At 43.6% G+C, this 17,215-nt stretch overlaps 1 protein-coding gene across 2 annotated transcripts in view; it reads left to right on the forward strand.

The window, feature by feature from the left end:
• Window positions 1-17,215, forward strand: part of LOC139400870 (sema domain, seven thrombospondin repeats (type 1 and type 1-like), transmembrane domain (TM) and short cytoplasmic domain, (semaphorin) 5Ba) — a 185,106-nt gene that overhangs the window by 13,599 nt on the left and 154,292 nt on the right. The window lies entirely within an intron of this gene.

Raw genomic sequence — 17,215 nt, forward strand, 5'->3', positions numbered from 1 at the left:
ATATGTTTCTAAAGCTAGTCAGTCACTAAAAATCCTTAGTATATCTCTCAAAAGTAAATATTCATGCCAATGATCATGTCAGTGTCATCAGAATGATAAGTCATTGAGTCATTGTTCCCGAACATCAAAATGTTTAGGCATATTGTCAATGTAACTGTGTACTTTGACAGTATTACCTGATGTAAACTTAGGCTACAGTTTGGATGACAGTTACTGTATTAAAAATGCACAAGGCTGCACTTCTATGGCATATATCAATTTCAACAGTACTATTTACATATTACTGTATGTGGGTTATTGATTGAAAGAGACTGGGGCACAAGAGAAAAGAAAGAAACACAGGAAACACAGGAAACCACCCCTAAGGCACAACTTTGCCCGCAGCACTGTTGTGCTGTCTCTACACATCCAGAAGTTCCTGTCTGTCGGCCCACATACTCTCATCCACATCACACCGGATATTTTCCCTTCCAATGCGTGGAAAGAATCTTTTGGAATGCCTTGTCCATCCTCTGCAGGCGTCTACTGTGATGTCCTCACATGCTGCATCCATTGCAGCCAGCAGGGTCATCTGTGTGTGTGGCTGACGATCGTACACCTTCCACCTCCATGCTGAAAATAACTCCTCAATTGGGTTAAGGAATGGTGAATAAGGTGGGAGGAATTCTATGAGCATCCTCGGGTGGGTCACAAACCATTGCCTTATGATGTTTGATCGATGGAAACTCACATTATCACAAAGGACCACATACTTTGGCAAATCCTCTCTAAACTGACCCCTCTCATCATCAGGGATGAGAGCCCTGTAGAGAGTCTCTAAAAAGTTGAGTAGATGCTGGGTGTTGTATGGCCCTATGGGTTAAGACACCATGCTCCGAAATAGCAGCACACATGGTGATATTTCCTCCCCGTTGGCCTGGCAAATCCACAGTAGCTGTGACAGATGATATTCCGACCCCGCCTTCTGCATTCGGTCAGGTTGAAGCCAGCCTCATCCACGTATACAAAGTTGTGAGAGGGTTCACTTGATTCCAACTCCATTATACGCTATATCCCAGAACACACAGTTGAATTTGTTTTGGTAAGGAAGAGTGACATAAAATGTACATATATTGCATGTGTAACAGTAGCATCGTTACCCATCGCTCCACAAAAGCCGCGGCCCTTGCAGAGCAAGGGGAACTACTACTTCAAGGTCTCAGAGAAAGTGACGTCACCGATTGAAACGCTATTTAGCGCACACCGCTAACTAAGCTAGCCGTTTCACATCCGTTACACATGTTCCTTCCACAGCAATGGAAACTATAAAATGTTACTGTAAAGTAGTTACATAGATATATGTTTTACCTGTACATATTGGTACCGTAGCTCTTTAACTCTGTCCTCATTCCTTTGGAATGGTACACGGTACAGCTGTTTCATACTCATCTGGTTTCTATGTAGCACCCTGTCGATAGTTGAGATGCTAACCGTATGGATGTTTTCAAAGGCCTCCTTCTATAATGGTCCTTTGTATTTCCCTGAATCTCATGGCATTGTTTGCTCGGACCATGGTGCAAATAGCCTCCTCCTGTTGAGGTGTGAAAAGGCGTCCTCTGCCACCGGTTTGAGGTAATCTTGCAGTCCTATGTGAGAAAAAAATTGCACACTTTCACGTAGACAAAAACTATGCGAACACACATTTTACTGTAAAGCATACAGGTATGTAAGGTCCAGTATGTATCTGTATAGAGTATATTTCTGTATGCTGTGAAATACAAGTGGACTACTGTAATATGAAGCATTGTAGGAAGTATACAGTATACTGCTTATATACAGTAACAGTGCACTGTACATTGGTGGACATACCTGTTCTCTCTTCGAAACGTTTGAACAATTGAGGACACGATTGATCTCCCAATATTCGGCTGCACCCTTCGACCCGCCTCAGCCATTGTAAGGCCATGATTGACAACATGGTCTACAATAGTGGCCCTTATGTCATCAGATATGCGTCTATGTCCTCTTCTGCCTCTTCCTCTGTTTTGCCTTCCACCACGCATCCTTGCTCCTCTTCTTCCTCCTCTTGGCCGTTGACCCTGTTCGTTTCCTGGTCCATCCATTATTGGAAAATTGCAACTCTGTGTTGTGGTCTGTCTATATATGCTTGCCAATTGATTCTTCATGAGATGCACCTTTGAGCAATTTAGACAACTGGTTGATTGTTGGTTGAACTAACACTTTACATTCCTTCATGAGTGAGGGTCAATTTCACCTGCACAATTCATCAATTCACGTTTTTGTACAAAAGGTCTAATAGAAATGTATAAAACTATACTTGACAGTTTATGACAAATAGTTCAACAATTTTGCATGTAATGGCTTATGCAAGGAACTAATGCCTAGATGTTTTGAGGGGAAAGACTATTCAACAGAGAACCATTTACTATATTTTGATCAACATGACATGAGCAATTGATAATGTGGAAAAAAGCTGACACTTGTACATTATCAACTGCAATTTGTTCAAAGGAATAAGACATTGCTTTAATGATGTGCACAAGTGACTAGATGATTTGGAATTTGTACAAGTAGTATCAAGAATTGCACTTTTGATCTAAGAAATGCACCAAAGCGACTGAGAAAAACTGTAACATATGGATTAGCCTGACCTCAGCTCCATGTTAATGTGAAGGGAAACCTCAAAGCGGTGATAGTGGGACCTGCTTTCCTTTCATGTTCTGACTGTGGCCAACCAGGCTGGGATTCCAGGAACATTTAAATCCCTTTGAGGGCCTTTACTTTGGGAAAGTTTCCTCTATATTTCTCTCCCTCATCCTCCCCTCCACTGCTCCTTCTCCTTTATCCCTGGAGAAAAGAGCACCTGTTGGGCTGGTGTGTGTGTATGTGTTTGGTTAAGTATCATGGTCATAGGAGAAAGGCCTCCATCTTTGGATGACCTTCACACCTGGCTTCTCTCCCCTCCTCCCCTGTGGCCTGGAGCAGACTGGGGGAGACTGGGGCAGACTGGGGGAGACTGGAGGAGACTGGGGGAGACTGGGGTGGCGAGCGACAGACAGACAGACAGACAGACAGACAGACAGACAGACAGACAGACAGACAGACAGACAGACAGACAGACAGACAGACAGACCTGCCTGACCCTGGAAGGGAAGCACAACACTCCCTCCCAACAGAGTGTAAGTCAGGCTGGGCTAAATGTTTTATGTCTCAAAGTAAATATGTCTGCTGCCAGGCCTCCCCTCCTCACAACTGAGTCCAATGCCTTGGCTTGGACAAGGGCCCCATTGAAGGCTTCCCAAGTGGAGGGTGTTTACAGTGTTAGAGGTTTAATTTAAGGGGAGCAGAGAGAGGACAAGTGGAGGTGGGTTGGGCTAGATGAGGGGGACATGCTGGCCGGTATTTGACAAGTTTGCAAACTTGTCAAAAACATTGCAGCAGAAATTGCCTCCTGGACAGACCTGGGTGGATCTTTATCTTTTCATGTGACAACACTGAAGAAATGACACTTTGCTACAATGTAAAGTAGTGAGTGTACAGCTTGTATAACAGTGTACATTTGCTGTCCCCTAAAAATAACTCAACACACATCCATTAATGTCTAAACCGCTGGCAACAAAAGTGAGTACACCCCTAAGTGAAAATGTCTAAATTGGGCCCAAAGTGTCAATATTTTGTGTGGCCACCATCATTTTCCAGCACTGCCTTAACCCTCTTGGGCATGGAGTTCACCAGAGCTTCACAGGTTGCCTCTGGAGTCCTCTTCCACTCCTCCATGACGACATCACGGAGCTGGTGGATGTTAGAGACCTTGCACTCCTCCACCTTCCGTTTGAAGATGCCCCACAGATGCTCAATAGGGTTTAGGTCTGGAGACATGCTTGGCCAGTCCATCACCTTTACCCTCAGCTTCTTTAGCAAGGCAGTGGTCGTCTTGGAGGTGTGTTTAGACATTAATGGCTGTGTGTTGAATTACTTTGAGGGGACAGCAAATTTACACTGTTATACAAGCTGTACACTCACTACTTTACATTGTAGCAAAGTGTCATTTCTTCAGTGTTGTCACATGAAAAGATATACTCAAATATTTACAAAAAAGTGAGGGGTGTACTCACTTTTGTGATATACTGAATGTGTGCCAAAACAAATTCATTTATGTCTTATTTTCAAACCCTTTGCCTGAATCTTTGATGGGCATGTTGGTATAAGAACAGACAAGACATCTGAGTTTGTTCAGACAGACATCAGTGCTCCCCTGTGTGTGTTTAGTTAACACACCAGCCCAGCATCAGCCCATGCATGTATCTAGTCTGTCCCTGTCTGTCTAGCATGTGTGTATGTACGTGTGTGTGTGTGTGTGTGTGTGTGTGTGTGTGTGTGTGTGTGTGTGTGTGTGTGTGTGTGTGTGTGTGTGTGTGTGTGTGTGTGTGTGTGTGTCTAGCATGGCCTTGAAGACTGCATGATGACTGACATCTTGTCTATCTGCTCAGCTCAATGTGGCGAAAGTCCTGCCTGAGGGTCGTGTGTTCAATCCCGCGCTAGGCACTCGTTGATTTGTTATTTTGTTTTAACCCTATTCCAAACCTTAACCCTTACCATAACCATTCAGAATGAATGCCTAAACCCTAACCGTCAAAATTTGACGCCCCCCCCATCCCCCAAACAAATGTTGACTACTGAAGTCAAACCATGTCGAACCGTGATAACTTGTTGGGATGTTCTAGGGGTCTGTTCATGTTGTAAATCAAATCAAATCAAATCGTATTGGTCACATGAGCCGAATACAACAGGTGTAGACTGAACAGGGAAATGCTTACTTCCGAGCCCATTCCCAACAACGCAGAGTTAAAAAGTAAGACAAATATGTGCTAAATAAAAAAGGAAATAGTAACACAATAAAAACAATAACGAGGCGATACACAAGGAGCACCGAGTCAATGTGCAGAGCTAGGAGGTAGTTGAGGTAATTGAGGTAATACAGTATGTACGTGTGAGTAGGGGTAATAGTGACTAGGTAATCAGGATATATAATAAACAGTAACAGCAGCGTATGTGAAAGTGTGTCAATGTGTGAGTGTGTTTGTGTGTGTGGCATCAATATGCATATGTGTGTGTGTGAGCGTATGTAGTGTGTGTGTTGGGGGATGGATGGATGATGGATGGTGCAATGATAGAGAGATTGATAGTTTGATGGGTAGGTAGCAGATGGACAAAGGTAGGACTTGTAATTACACTATTTCAACACCGGTGTATGTCTTTTTCAGCTGCACTGCTCTCTCATTTCAGCAACGTGTTGTAAGTGAGTTATGATGTCCTCTGGGAAAGAGAGACATAGAAGAGGTTTAGATGACAGTTACTGTGGGGCTGAAGCCAGGTTACCACACTGTATCAAGGCAGTAAGTCAGGTTAACACACTGTATCAAGGCAGTAAGTCAGGTTACCACACTGTATCAAGGCAGTAAGCCAGGTTAACACACTGTGTCAAGGCAGTAAACCAGGTTACCACACTGTATCAAGGCAGTAAGCCAGGTTACCACACTGTGTCAAGGCAGTAAGCCAGGTTACCACACTATGTCAAGGCAGTAAACCAGGTTAACACACTGTGTCAAGGCTGTAAACCAGGTTACCACACTGTGTCAAGGCAGTAAGTCAGGTTACCCCACTGTGTCAAGGCAGTAAACCAGGTTAACACGCTGCGTCAAGGCAGTAAGCCAGGTTACCACACTGTGTCAAGGCAGTAAACCAGGTTACCACACTGTGTCAAGGCAGTAAGCCAGGTTACTCCACTGTAACAGTCAGTCATTACAGTCATTACATGTATAATTCCCATGGGAATGCATAGTAGTTTCTGATTCCCCACACACACACACACACAATGATGCGCCCTGCTGTGCTTCTGCTGGCATAGAGCCCAGCCACCCGGCTACCCTCAGCAGTTTATAAAGCAGTGGTGATGGTGGCAGCCCGCTCTTTGACTTTGCCTCATTAAGCTTTGGACAATGACAGAGTCTGCTTCTGTTTCTGCTGTGAGAGGAGTAAACAAGATGTAAAACAGGTGGGTGTTAAAGACTCAGACAGACAGATTTTGTAGGTCTTACGCTGTTAAGCTTTTTTCTCTGCCTCCTTTGAGAGGTGCTATATCTATATCAAATAGGTAGAGCAAGGCAGGCAATTCAAATAACTGTGTAATGGCCTTGTGTCCTTTTGAAAGATTTACAATAGTGACGTCATTGAAGCTCTGCAGATTTTGTTGTGAGGATACAGAATCAATAGACCATTTATTTTGGTATTGCCTGTTTCTGGTCTCAGATTCAGGAATGGCTGAAAATGCATAGCACTGATCTAAAATTGACCCTAGAAATAGTACTGTTAGGAGATATGGAGAGACCAGATCAGTCAATTACTAATATACTAATACTTTTAGTAAAAGTATTTATCTTCAACACGCAGTTTGAAGATTCTATTCAATTAGATAGATTGAAATTGTACGTTAAACATCATAGCATAGTTGAAAGATATGTGTTGCGTAGAAACACGAAGTGGGTGGCCAGCAGAGATAGATGGGATGGGCTGAGGGAAGCTGAGGGTTGGGATGGGGAATTGGAGACAAGTGGGAGTGGAGTTGCTGTGTGAGAGAGAGAATGATGGTCAAAAGATAAAGGGGGGAAAAAAGTCAAAATAAAACATAATAAAAGTACATTTGAATGACACTAAGTGGCAGTGTTTTTACAACTAATGCGGGTTTGCCTGAGGCTGATGCCATGCAGGTGTTTGTACACATGCATATACACACACTCTCATTCAAATAAACACATACAAGAACACACACATACATGCAACAGTGCCAGACATGCACACAAACATATACAGTTGGCATTGCTGTTATGATTTTAGTTGTCCTTGATGTCCTTTATTTAAACAATATATTTGTTATATTTGTCTAAAAAATATATTTTGCATTGATGTTTGCTGTTTTCTTCTGTCCTTTTCTTTTTAATCTTTAGTTCATTCTCTTGGTTGTTGGTGCATTGGATTGGGGGGTTCTTGGGGTGAGGAATGGAATTCATTGTTGTTGTTTTTTTCTTCGGGGGGGGGGGGGGGGGCTGTGGGAGGGGTCTCGAATGGTTGAGGGACAGCTATTGGGGAACTATGGGGGGATCTTGGAGGGTTCGGGTTTAACAAGGTTACGATCATGAAAAAGGAAACTATGACATATATTTTATATCACTATCATGCACACGCACCCTCACACATAAGGATGGCTCTGTTGTGGAAAGACTAATACATGTTTGATAATGTCTTGATGCTGTATTGTTTGTCCTTCATGTTCTAATATTTTAATGTTACCCCTTCCTTGTGTTTTTTTGTAATAAACGTCAGTACCAAGTCAGAGATGTGGGCACTCTTACTGTTTGATTATCTATCTCGCTCCCATTCTTTTCCTATTACTTACAACATTTCTTCATCACTCTCACACAGTTCATGTGTACAGTATGTATTGTAAGCATGAAAAAAAAAGTCTAACAAATTTAAAGAAAATAAATAACAAATAAATAAATACATACATAAAAAAAATACAAAATATTAATAAAATTGTAAGCATGAAGTTTCCATTATAATGAGTGATGTGATCCTCTCCTCTGGAACAGGTTCACAGAGCAGAATGGCCAAAGCGGTTCCTGGTTAATTCATTGACATCATCATAGCTAAAGGCTGTAGTTTATTCTGTCTGTCTTCCACAGAAAGGTGGACCAATTTAACCCTGCTTCTCCTGCTGCGATCTCAGGGTTTGATGTTGAGATCAAACCTACTGTGGTGGGCATGGTGGAGAGGGTGTCCTGAAGATACTCCCCAACCCCACTGAGAAGATAGTCAACCATTGTATGTCATTGGATCTCCTCCTGGGCTGATGTAGATGTATGTATGGCAGTCTAAACTCTGCATTTGTTCTCCGTGCCAGTTAGCTCTCCTTCCCCCAAGTGTTGGGCCTGTGAGGTCTCAATTGAGACATTGACAGCATACGCCGAAATACCCAGCTTTGCAATTCTTGACACACTCGAACCGGTGCGCCTGGCACCTACTACCAGGCCCCGTTCAAAGGCACTTAAATCTTTTGTTTCAATTGTCTCAGTGCTTAGAAATCCTTCTCTAACCTGTCTCCTCCCCTTCATCTACACTGATTGAAGTGGATTTATCAAGTGACATAAATAAGGAATCACAGCTTTCACCTGGATTCACTTGGTCCGTCTATGTCTTTGAAAGAGCAGGTGTTCCTAATGTTTTGAACACTCAGTACACACACACACACACACACACACACACACACACACACACACACACACACACACACACACACACACACACACACACACACACACACACACACACACACACACACACATTCCTGTGTGAGTCTCATGCTGTCCCACCCTGTGGAGGGAGCCACTGAGACACAGCAGCTGGGGTGGGGATGTGTTTGTGCGTCCGTGCTTCCACGCTTGTCTGCTTGTGTGACGTGGGTGCGTGCCTGCAACCTGCGTGTGACGTGTGTGTGACGTGTGTGTGACGTGCATGCTTGAGTGGTGGTGCCAACATCAGTGATCTAGTGTCTCTGCTCAGCCCTCAGAGACACTGCAACAGAAACCTGCCAGGACACTCTCACATTGACTAAAGGAGCCCACTCTTCTGTGTCATCCTCCTCTTCTATCCTCCTTCTCTTCCTTGTCCCCATTTCCCTCTATCTCTCTCTTCCTCTGCCAGAAGTTGATTCACTTTTGGTGGGCGTGTGCAGTGAACTACACACCTGATGCAACTACTTTGGCATCCAGGTGAAGTGAAAACTTGTCATAGGGGGAAAAGATTGCGTTCAAACCTTGCCTTGATGAAAAACGATGGTGTCACTCAGTCTTGTGGATGTCATAAGCTCTGTTGAACAGCTCAATGATCATATCTTTTTTTATTATAGAAATGTGCTTCTAATCGAATGGTGTGCTATTTGATGCATGGTCATTTTTTTTAATGTTTTATTGAATATCCTCGCCAACAGCAGTAATTAATAAGGAATGTCCCATGGTGATTTGTTACATCCTCCTGATCCACATGGTCTTACTTTAACTGTGTTCCATTTTGACTGAGGGTTTGTCTCAAAAGGGTGTGTCCCATTTGGAACCCTGTCCCCTATATAGTGTACAGTAGTAGTGCACTACATAAGGAGTAGTGTCCCATTTAGGACACATCCTGACTGTTTTCCCTCTAAGCTAAGGGATTTATACTATGGCATTAATTGCAGTCATGTCTATTGGGGAAGAAAGTGGAGCACTGAGGACGCACCCTTTTTCCTTTGAGTCCTTGTCTCTCTCTGACGGTATTTACTTATTGGATTGGCGCTTTATTCAGTGGCTTCAATTCAATGTTATTATTGAAGTGTTTCACATAGTTTATGAGGCTCACGCAGTACTCCAGAAGGGCAGCATAGACAGAGGATATGCTTTAGAGGAGTAGTGCCTATTGTTTTTAGAAAGTCACTTAAATGGGGTTCTTCATTAATTGCAATAAGTGCAGCTTGGAGCAGGGGTGGATCCCAAATGGCGTCTGATTCCCTATAGTGCACTATATATAATGGACCATATGGGCCCAAAAGCAGTGCTGTATATAGGGAATAGGGGTGGCAGGTAGCCTAGTGGTTAGAGCATTGGGCCAGTAAACGCAAGGTTGCTGGATTGAATCCCCAAGCTGACAAGGTCAAAATCTGTCAATCTGCACCTGAACAAGGCAGTTAACCCACTGTTCCCCGGTAAGCGGTCATTGTAAATAACAGTTTGTTCTTAACTTACTTGCTTAGTTATATTTAAAAATAGGGAGCCATTTGGGACATGCGACAGGTGGTGGGAGTTTAATCTGGCCTGTGTTTGATCATCTGTGTTCTTTAAACAGACAGTGGGATGATATGATTTAGTTGTAGACAGATAGTATGTATGTGTGGGTCTATTATATTACCTTCCCCTCTGTGTTGTCAGTTTTATGCTCCACAGGGGACAAGTCAAGTCAGTAAGTGTTGTTATCAGGAGAGAAGCTAATAAAGTTGTCTCCAAGTATGACATATTATTTGAGATTTTATACTGCAGCCATTATCGATGTTTTAAAGCCTGAGACAATTGGACACACACACGAACAGAGACACATGTCCGGACACACACCCACACACACACACACACACACATACTTTTCAGGCTCTTTGTCTATTTATTTCCTTCTTAGGATACGATCTCTTTGAACCTAAATGAACGGCCTCTTTTAGTATGTCACATATCATTTGAACCTGTCTCTTGGCTCGGTTATTCAATGTTAATTGCTAAGTGCTTTAATTTAAAGAGTTGTTAAGCATAGGCATGTACAGTATGACTGATGAGTCTCTGGCAGTAAACATCGCATTATTCAATCATTCACTCTTCTTTTTCCTTCAGTCATTCAGAGATAAGTGAAGCTCTTCTGAAATGCCTGTGTTTTCATGTTCTATGCAGTCCACTGATGAAGGCAATGGCACAAGGCATTGCATGGTTTGATGGTCCTCAAGTTAATAATGAATAGTCTTAAATTCTAGCTTGTGAAATGAAAAGAAAAGGAATTGAGTCCCACCCCATCAGTGTGATTTCTTCTCTGTTGGTCTGTCCTACTGTCTGTTTGTCTCTGTTTGAGCCACATAAGTCCTCCCTCGCTATTTCCCAGTGGAGTTTACCCAGAGTGCTTTGTTTTTATTAAACAGAGTCAGACAGTCCTTCACGTCTGAGCCCAGGCCGAGTCCAACTGAAGCCTCCTTGAAGCCTTTTATGTTATATAACTTTGCCTCACTTCTTCCCATTTTCCCTCCTTTTCTGGCTGTCAGCTACAAAAGCAGATGAGTCTTTAAGACAACTGAGCGGCATGACTGAGTGGCAGAGGGACTACTACTGCGATAGGGAGGCCTAAGACCGTATTCATAGGACTGCTGATCTAGGACCAGGTCCCCCCTGTCAATATAATCACATTCATTATAATCTAAAAGACAACACTGATCCTAGATCAACACTCCTACTCTGAGATGCTTTATGAATATGGGAGGGCAATAAGCACATCAGACATCAGATAGCTTAGGGGTCAGTGTGTGGCATGGCATGGATTGAGCTCCTAACACATTAATGGTGAGAGGTCACGTCAAACAGACCAGATCAAACTGTGGCCAAAATGGATGTTGGGTCAGGTCAGCACCATGTTCTGTGCATGGAGAGAACTTCGTCTTAGGCTTATGTAGCCAATCTGAAGTCAATTGAGTGACAGGCTTTCTTCTTGGTCTGTCAGTTAGCACAACTGTCTTAGGTCTGCATAGGGCTAAACAGACGCCTCACAAGTCCTCAACTGGCAGCTTCATTAAATAGTGCCCTCAAAACACCAGTCTCAATGTCAACAGTGAAGAGGCGACTCCGGGAGTTCCTCTGTCCAGTATCTGTGTTCTTTTGCCCATCTTAATCTTTTATTTTTATTGGCCAGTCTGATATATGGCTTTTTCTTTGCCACTCTGCCTAGAAGGCCAGCATCCCCGAGTCGCCTCTTCACTGTTGACGTTGAGACTGGTGTTTTGCGGGTATGTCACGCCCTGACCTTAGAGCTTTTTATGTCTCTATTTTGGTTTGGTGTGGTTTGGGTGGGCACTCTATGTTCCTTTTTCTATGTTTTGTATTTCTTTGTTTTTGGCCGGATATGGTTCTCAATCAGGGACAGCTGACTATCGTTGTCTCTGATTGGGAACCATAATTAGGTAGCTTTTTCCCACATGTGTTTTGTGGGTAGTTATTTTCTGTTTAGTGTTTTCTGCACCTGACAGGACTGTTTCAGTTTCGTTTATTCTCTTTGTTATTTTGTTGTAGTGTTCAGTTTAAATAAAAAGCAATCGAACCCACAAATGCTGATGCTCCAGATACTCAACTAGACTAAAGAAGGCCAGTTTTATTGCTTCTTTAATCAGAATAGCAGTTTTCAGCTGTGCTAACATAATTGCAAAAGGGTTTTCTAATGGTCAATTAGCCTTTCAAAATGATAAACTTGGATTAGCTAACACAATGGTCCATTGGAAAACAGGAGTGATGGTTGCTCATAATGGGCCTCTGTATGCCTATGTAGATATTCCATAAAAAATCAGCTGTTTCCAGCTACAATAGTCATTTACAACATTAACATTGTCTACACTGTATTTCTGATCAATTTGATGTTATTTTAACGGACAAAAAAATGTGCTTTTCTTTAAAAAACAAGGACATTTCTAAGTGACCCCAAACTTTTGAACGGTAGGGTATATAAAAAAAAAAGAATTTGCTATTCAAATAATTATAACAGTGACCGCGGTCAATTGGCTGACAAATAACCGTCATCCAAAATTCCATGACCGTCACAGCCCTAGCTTTGCATATTCATTGCAAGTTATCTGCAGACTCGGCTTCCACTACGAGATGTGTTTCATCTGTACTGAATTCCCCTATAGTGAGGTACTGTGTGCCGCACTGCGTCCTCTTCTCCTTTCCACCCACTCTCTCTCCCAGGCACTGGGGCCTTATTACACCCCCAGTCGGGGTCATAATTAGTGACGCTCCCCCTCCACTCCAGCTATGGCTGTTTCCAGGCCAGCAGTGGTAGGGAGAACAGAATAGGGCTGACTGGAGTGGTACCTGGTTCCCCCCTCCAGGTGGTCTCTCCTGGATCAATGTCCCACCTCCGCACTGCATCGTGCCTCTTCTTTATCCCAGAGGCACTGTTTTGTTCTGGGCCTCGCCTCAGTTCCCTGCATGCCTCAGACAATGCAGCCTGGAGTAACTAGCTGGGAGAAAAATTGCAAACATGAAACATTCTGATGATATACTGGGTCTGCAGCATATCAAACATGTTTCTATTTCAGAGTTGTGTGCCTGATTCAGGTCTGTTGGAAGCCTGCGGGAATGGAAAAATAAATGTTGGTATTAGGTATTGGAAGCCTCTCTTGTTAGGGGGTTTCAGCTATGAGGGGCAGAGAGGAGATGGTAAAATGGATAGACAGATGGAAAAATCATAATGGAGATTGAATTACTACATAACATATGTGATTTCTATGTGATTTATTTTATTTATTTAGCTCCTTTGCACCCCAGTATCGCTACTTGCACACTCATCTTCTGCACATCTATCACCTCAGTGTTTAATTTGCCATACTGTAATAATTTCGCCACTATGGCCTATTTATTGCCTCGCCCTCACCTTATCCTACCTCATTTGCACACACTGTATATAAACGTTCTCTACTGTATTATTGACTGTATGTTTGTTTATTCCATGTTTAACTCTGTGTTGTTGCTTGTGTCGCACTGCTTTGCCTTATCTTGGCCAGGTCGCAGTTGTAAATGAGAACTTGTTCTCAACTAGCCTACCTGGTTAAATAAAGGTGAAATAAAAAAAAATGAAATAAAAAATTGTGTCAGTTTGTGGGGTTTGATCTGTGTCAAGGTTACCCTGACCCCAAGTCCATTGGTGTATCAACTCTCCATTGTCTGTCTGAGAGACTCTGTGTGTCTGAGAGACTGTGTGTCTGAGAGACTCTGTCTGTCTGAGAGACACTGTTTGTCTGAGAGACTCTGTGTGTCTGAGAGACTATGTGTCTGGGAGACTGTGTGTCTGAGAGACTATGTGTCTGAGAGACTCTGTCTGTCTGAGAGACTCTGTCTGTTTGAGAGACACTGTCTGTCTGAGAGACTCTTACCTTCATTACCTCAAGGATTGGTCTTTCACAGGAAAGTAGTAGTGCTTTTCTCCCAACTTTAAAAAAAAGTAACGTTTTAATCCTACTGTATAATCCAAGTGTCTGTGATGATCCAGATAGGAGACATTGGAATGAATTTGATTTTGTTTATCTGGAAGCAGTTGTGGATTGGCTGGTTGGCTTTTAGAGCTGGCTGTGTGTGTGTAGCTGCAGACTGAGGCTGTCATGGCTGATGCTAATACCTCAGGGTGCTCTAATGGCTCCGCTATTTAATTACTACAGAGTGCCACTTCAGTCTCCTGTGTGTGTGTGCTCCAGTCTCCAGCCCAGTAACACACACTCAAGTGGAGAAACAGAAACACACAAGGCCCTAGGGGGTTTTACTTAGCCAGTCTGAACACGGCTCTCTCTGTATCCACAAGCTCAGACTTGTTGTCAACGCTCTCTCACACACTCATTCACTAGTGACTGTGGTTACACAAGTTTACACAAGTTTATAATTGAGCTCCTATCTTTTAGCGCCTGTGAGCTCAAGAGAGAAGGAGACAGAGCGAGAGAGAAAGGGAGAGGGGGAAAAGAGAAAGATAGAGAGCCCTCATTTCCATGGTTCTGTCAAGATGTGACCGTTGGTTTCAGTGGTGGTTAACTAGCTAGAGCACACTGCTGTCAAGGGCTTTGATGAAGGGCTAGAGACATCTGAAACTTGTCTGGAAACTACGTTCCTCTGCCAACACAGGCAGGCGACTGTCTGAGATATAGGACCCCGTTTTATAGGGACAGACCACGAAGGGAGAATAGAAGAATAGGGTAATGTAGATCTTCCCCTGTCAGCGTGATACCATGGTTTCAGGTGTGGAAGCTAAGACGCTAGCTGCGTCCCAATTCAAATTCACTATGTAGGGACTAGGGTGTCATTTGGGACGCAGATGCTGTCTAGCTCTGTCAGGCTGACCTTTTTAAAGCAGCGTCTCTCTGTGTGTTAATGGATTTATTGAGCGTGGCCCTCTGATGCGGTCATCTCATCTCATCTCATCTCACATCGTTCTGAGCTCCCAGCTCTCAGCCTTCCGGACCAGTCTTATTATCTACTTCCTAATTACTATCCCTCTATTTTACGCTGTCACTTTTTTTTGGCACACTCTCTCTCTCTATCCTAGCTCCCTGAATTTAGCTTTGCACTTTCTCCCTCTCTCGTTCTCCCTCTCTGCTCTCTCTCTCTTTCTCCCTCTCTGCTCTCTCTCTCTTTCTCCCTCTCTGCTCTCTCTCTCTTTCTCCCTCTCTGCTCTCTCTCTCTTTCTCCCTCTCTGCTCTCTCTCTCTTTCTCCCTCTGCTCTCTCTCTCTTTCTCCCTCTGCTATCTCTCTCTTTCTCCTTCTCTGCTCTCTCTCTCTTTCTCTCTCTCTGCTCTCTCTCTCTCTTCCTCTATTTTTATTTCTCTCTTCCTCTTTCCCTATTTCCTTCACTCCCACCCTCCAGCCATCCATCTATCTATCTTTCCCTCTCTCCAGCTTCTCTAAAGAGACTGTGACCTCCAGGCAGGTATTCAGGGAGAACTCTAAAACTTTTAAACCCTGTGCCCAGCTGGCACAGCCCAGGCAGGCTAACTGCAGCTCTGTCTCTGTCCTCCTCTAATCTTAATTAAGTCCTGCACTGACTGCCGCACCTCTCCTCCTTCATCAGTTTGGGAGGCTGTGGGTACCGATGGGGCCGTGGTGGTGTTGGATGGTGTTCGAGGCAGATCTGAGGAGGCCTAATGGAATGTGTGTGGATTGATAATGCCTTGAGTCAGTCAGACTGACTCAGCAGTGAAGAGGTCAAATGAATTGGTCTGACGTATGCCGGTACTTTCCTCAGACTTTCATATCCATTAACCTTGATATAATCTTGATGCACCGGCTCCCTGTCCAAGTAAAGAAGTCAAGTCTGAGGGCAGTCCGGATGGCTGTGAGTAAAATGTCTTCTCTATTAAGACCATGAGTTACGTTTGTCTATGAGTCCCAGACCATTTTAATAAAGACGATGAGGAAAATCCAACCTACAACTTGTCAGATCGTTCATCATCGTGCTGTGCTCCTTTACAACCACTAAAGAAGCATTTCATTCACATTGCCTTGATTCCCCATTGAGTCTAGTGCATTCCTGCTACACCGTGTTACAGTGTGTGAGCATTGTAATCGTGCAGGGTACAGTGGCACCTGGCTCCCACCAGGGGACAGAACATGGAAATGGCTCCAATTAAGACCAAAGTGGAGCCTCTGGTGCTGTGATTTACACCACTTGTTTAGCATGCTGTGATTTTAATTGGGATTTTAAGTGGCATCCCACCACAGCCACTCCTCTCCATCACTCTGGTTCTGGATGAATGGTTGGATGTCCTGTCCCGCTGTGAGCCGTTGTTTCAGAGGCGGGAGGTGGGAATAAGAACGAGGTGAATCAGCACACTTCTCTTAACAGTTTACCATTAGCATTCTAGTCAATCTCACAAATATTTATTTGTTTCTAGACATGCTGTGCATGTTTGTCTAAGAGTTTGTCTCAGTCTGTCTCTCTGTGTGTCTGTGTGTGCGTGCATAATTGAGAGAGTGAGCAAGAGCGTTAGAAGGAAAGCAAGGAAGAGGAAACCTTTTAACGTGGCCGAAGAGAATAGTTTAGACATAACCAATGTTAAAGCTATAACCCTGTTACTCTTTGTATTTGTGAGAATTCTCTGACCTCTTGATTTGGTGAAAGAGAGAGAGAGCATTAGGCCATGTTGACACTAGGATGTGGGTGCTTGCTTTGTGCAGCCATAACATTCCTGCTACTGTCTGTCTGTAGTGGTGCTGCCTAGATCCAAATTCAGGGTCTGTGTCCATAGCAAATCCTCCAGACATTCCTATTTGCATTGGTCCACCTGTTTTTGTGTTTGCTCCCTAATAAGGATATTAGAACTAAGTAATCAGAACTTGCAGAGAAGCAGGCATCAATCTGCAGTTTATCTCCAATCGTCAAGGCTCCGCACTCTAGTTACGGGAACTTTCTCAAAAATGGTATGTGTTGGCTTAGTGGCATTCGCTGATACACGTCCAGAGTCTAGGGTGTCTAAGCCTAACACAGAGGTTGCCGTAGAAACCGCAGAACACTATTATGATCCAATTTGCTGATCAGAAGCCTAAAGCCCAAATGGTAACTGTAAAGTATATTAACCTGTTAGTTTGATTGAACTGTCTGGAGCGTATAGATCTTGGGCAGATATATATTCATGAAGTCTTTAAATTAAGCTACAGTAAATTAGGCTTTAAATTATAGCCTACAGTACGTGGTTTAACATTTGAACCGTAATGGACTTGTTGGGGAGATTTAGTTGGGGAGGAGATCCACCTTTTCCCAGTTCCATCTCACCCCCCGCCCCCCACAGCCCCCCAGAGCCCATAAAGCCTAATAAACTCCAGTTTAAATGCCATTCCAGGTCCGCCCTCTC

The sequence above is a fragment of the Oncorhynchus clarkii genome, chromosome 3 (assembly GCF_045791955.1).
Source record: "Oncorhynchus clarkii lewisi isolate Uvic-CL-2024 chromosome 3, UVic_Ocla_1.0, whole genome shotgun sequence".
In the NCBI taxonomy this organism is placed as follows: Eukaryota; Metazoa; Chordata; class Actinopteri; order Salmoniformes; family Salmonidae; genus Oncorhynchus; species Oncorhynchus clarkii.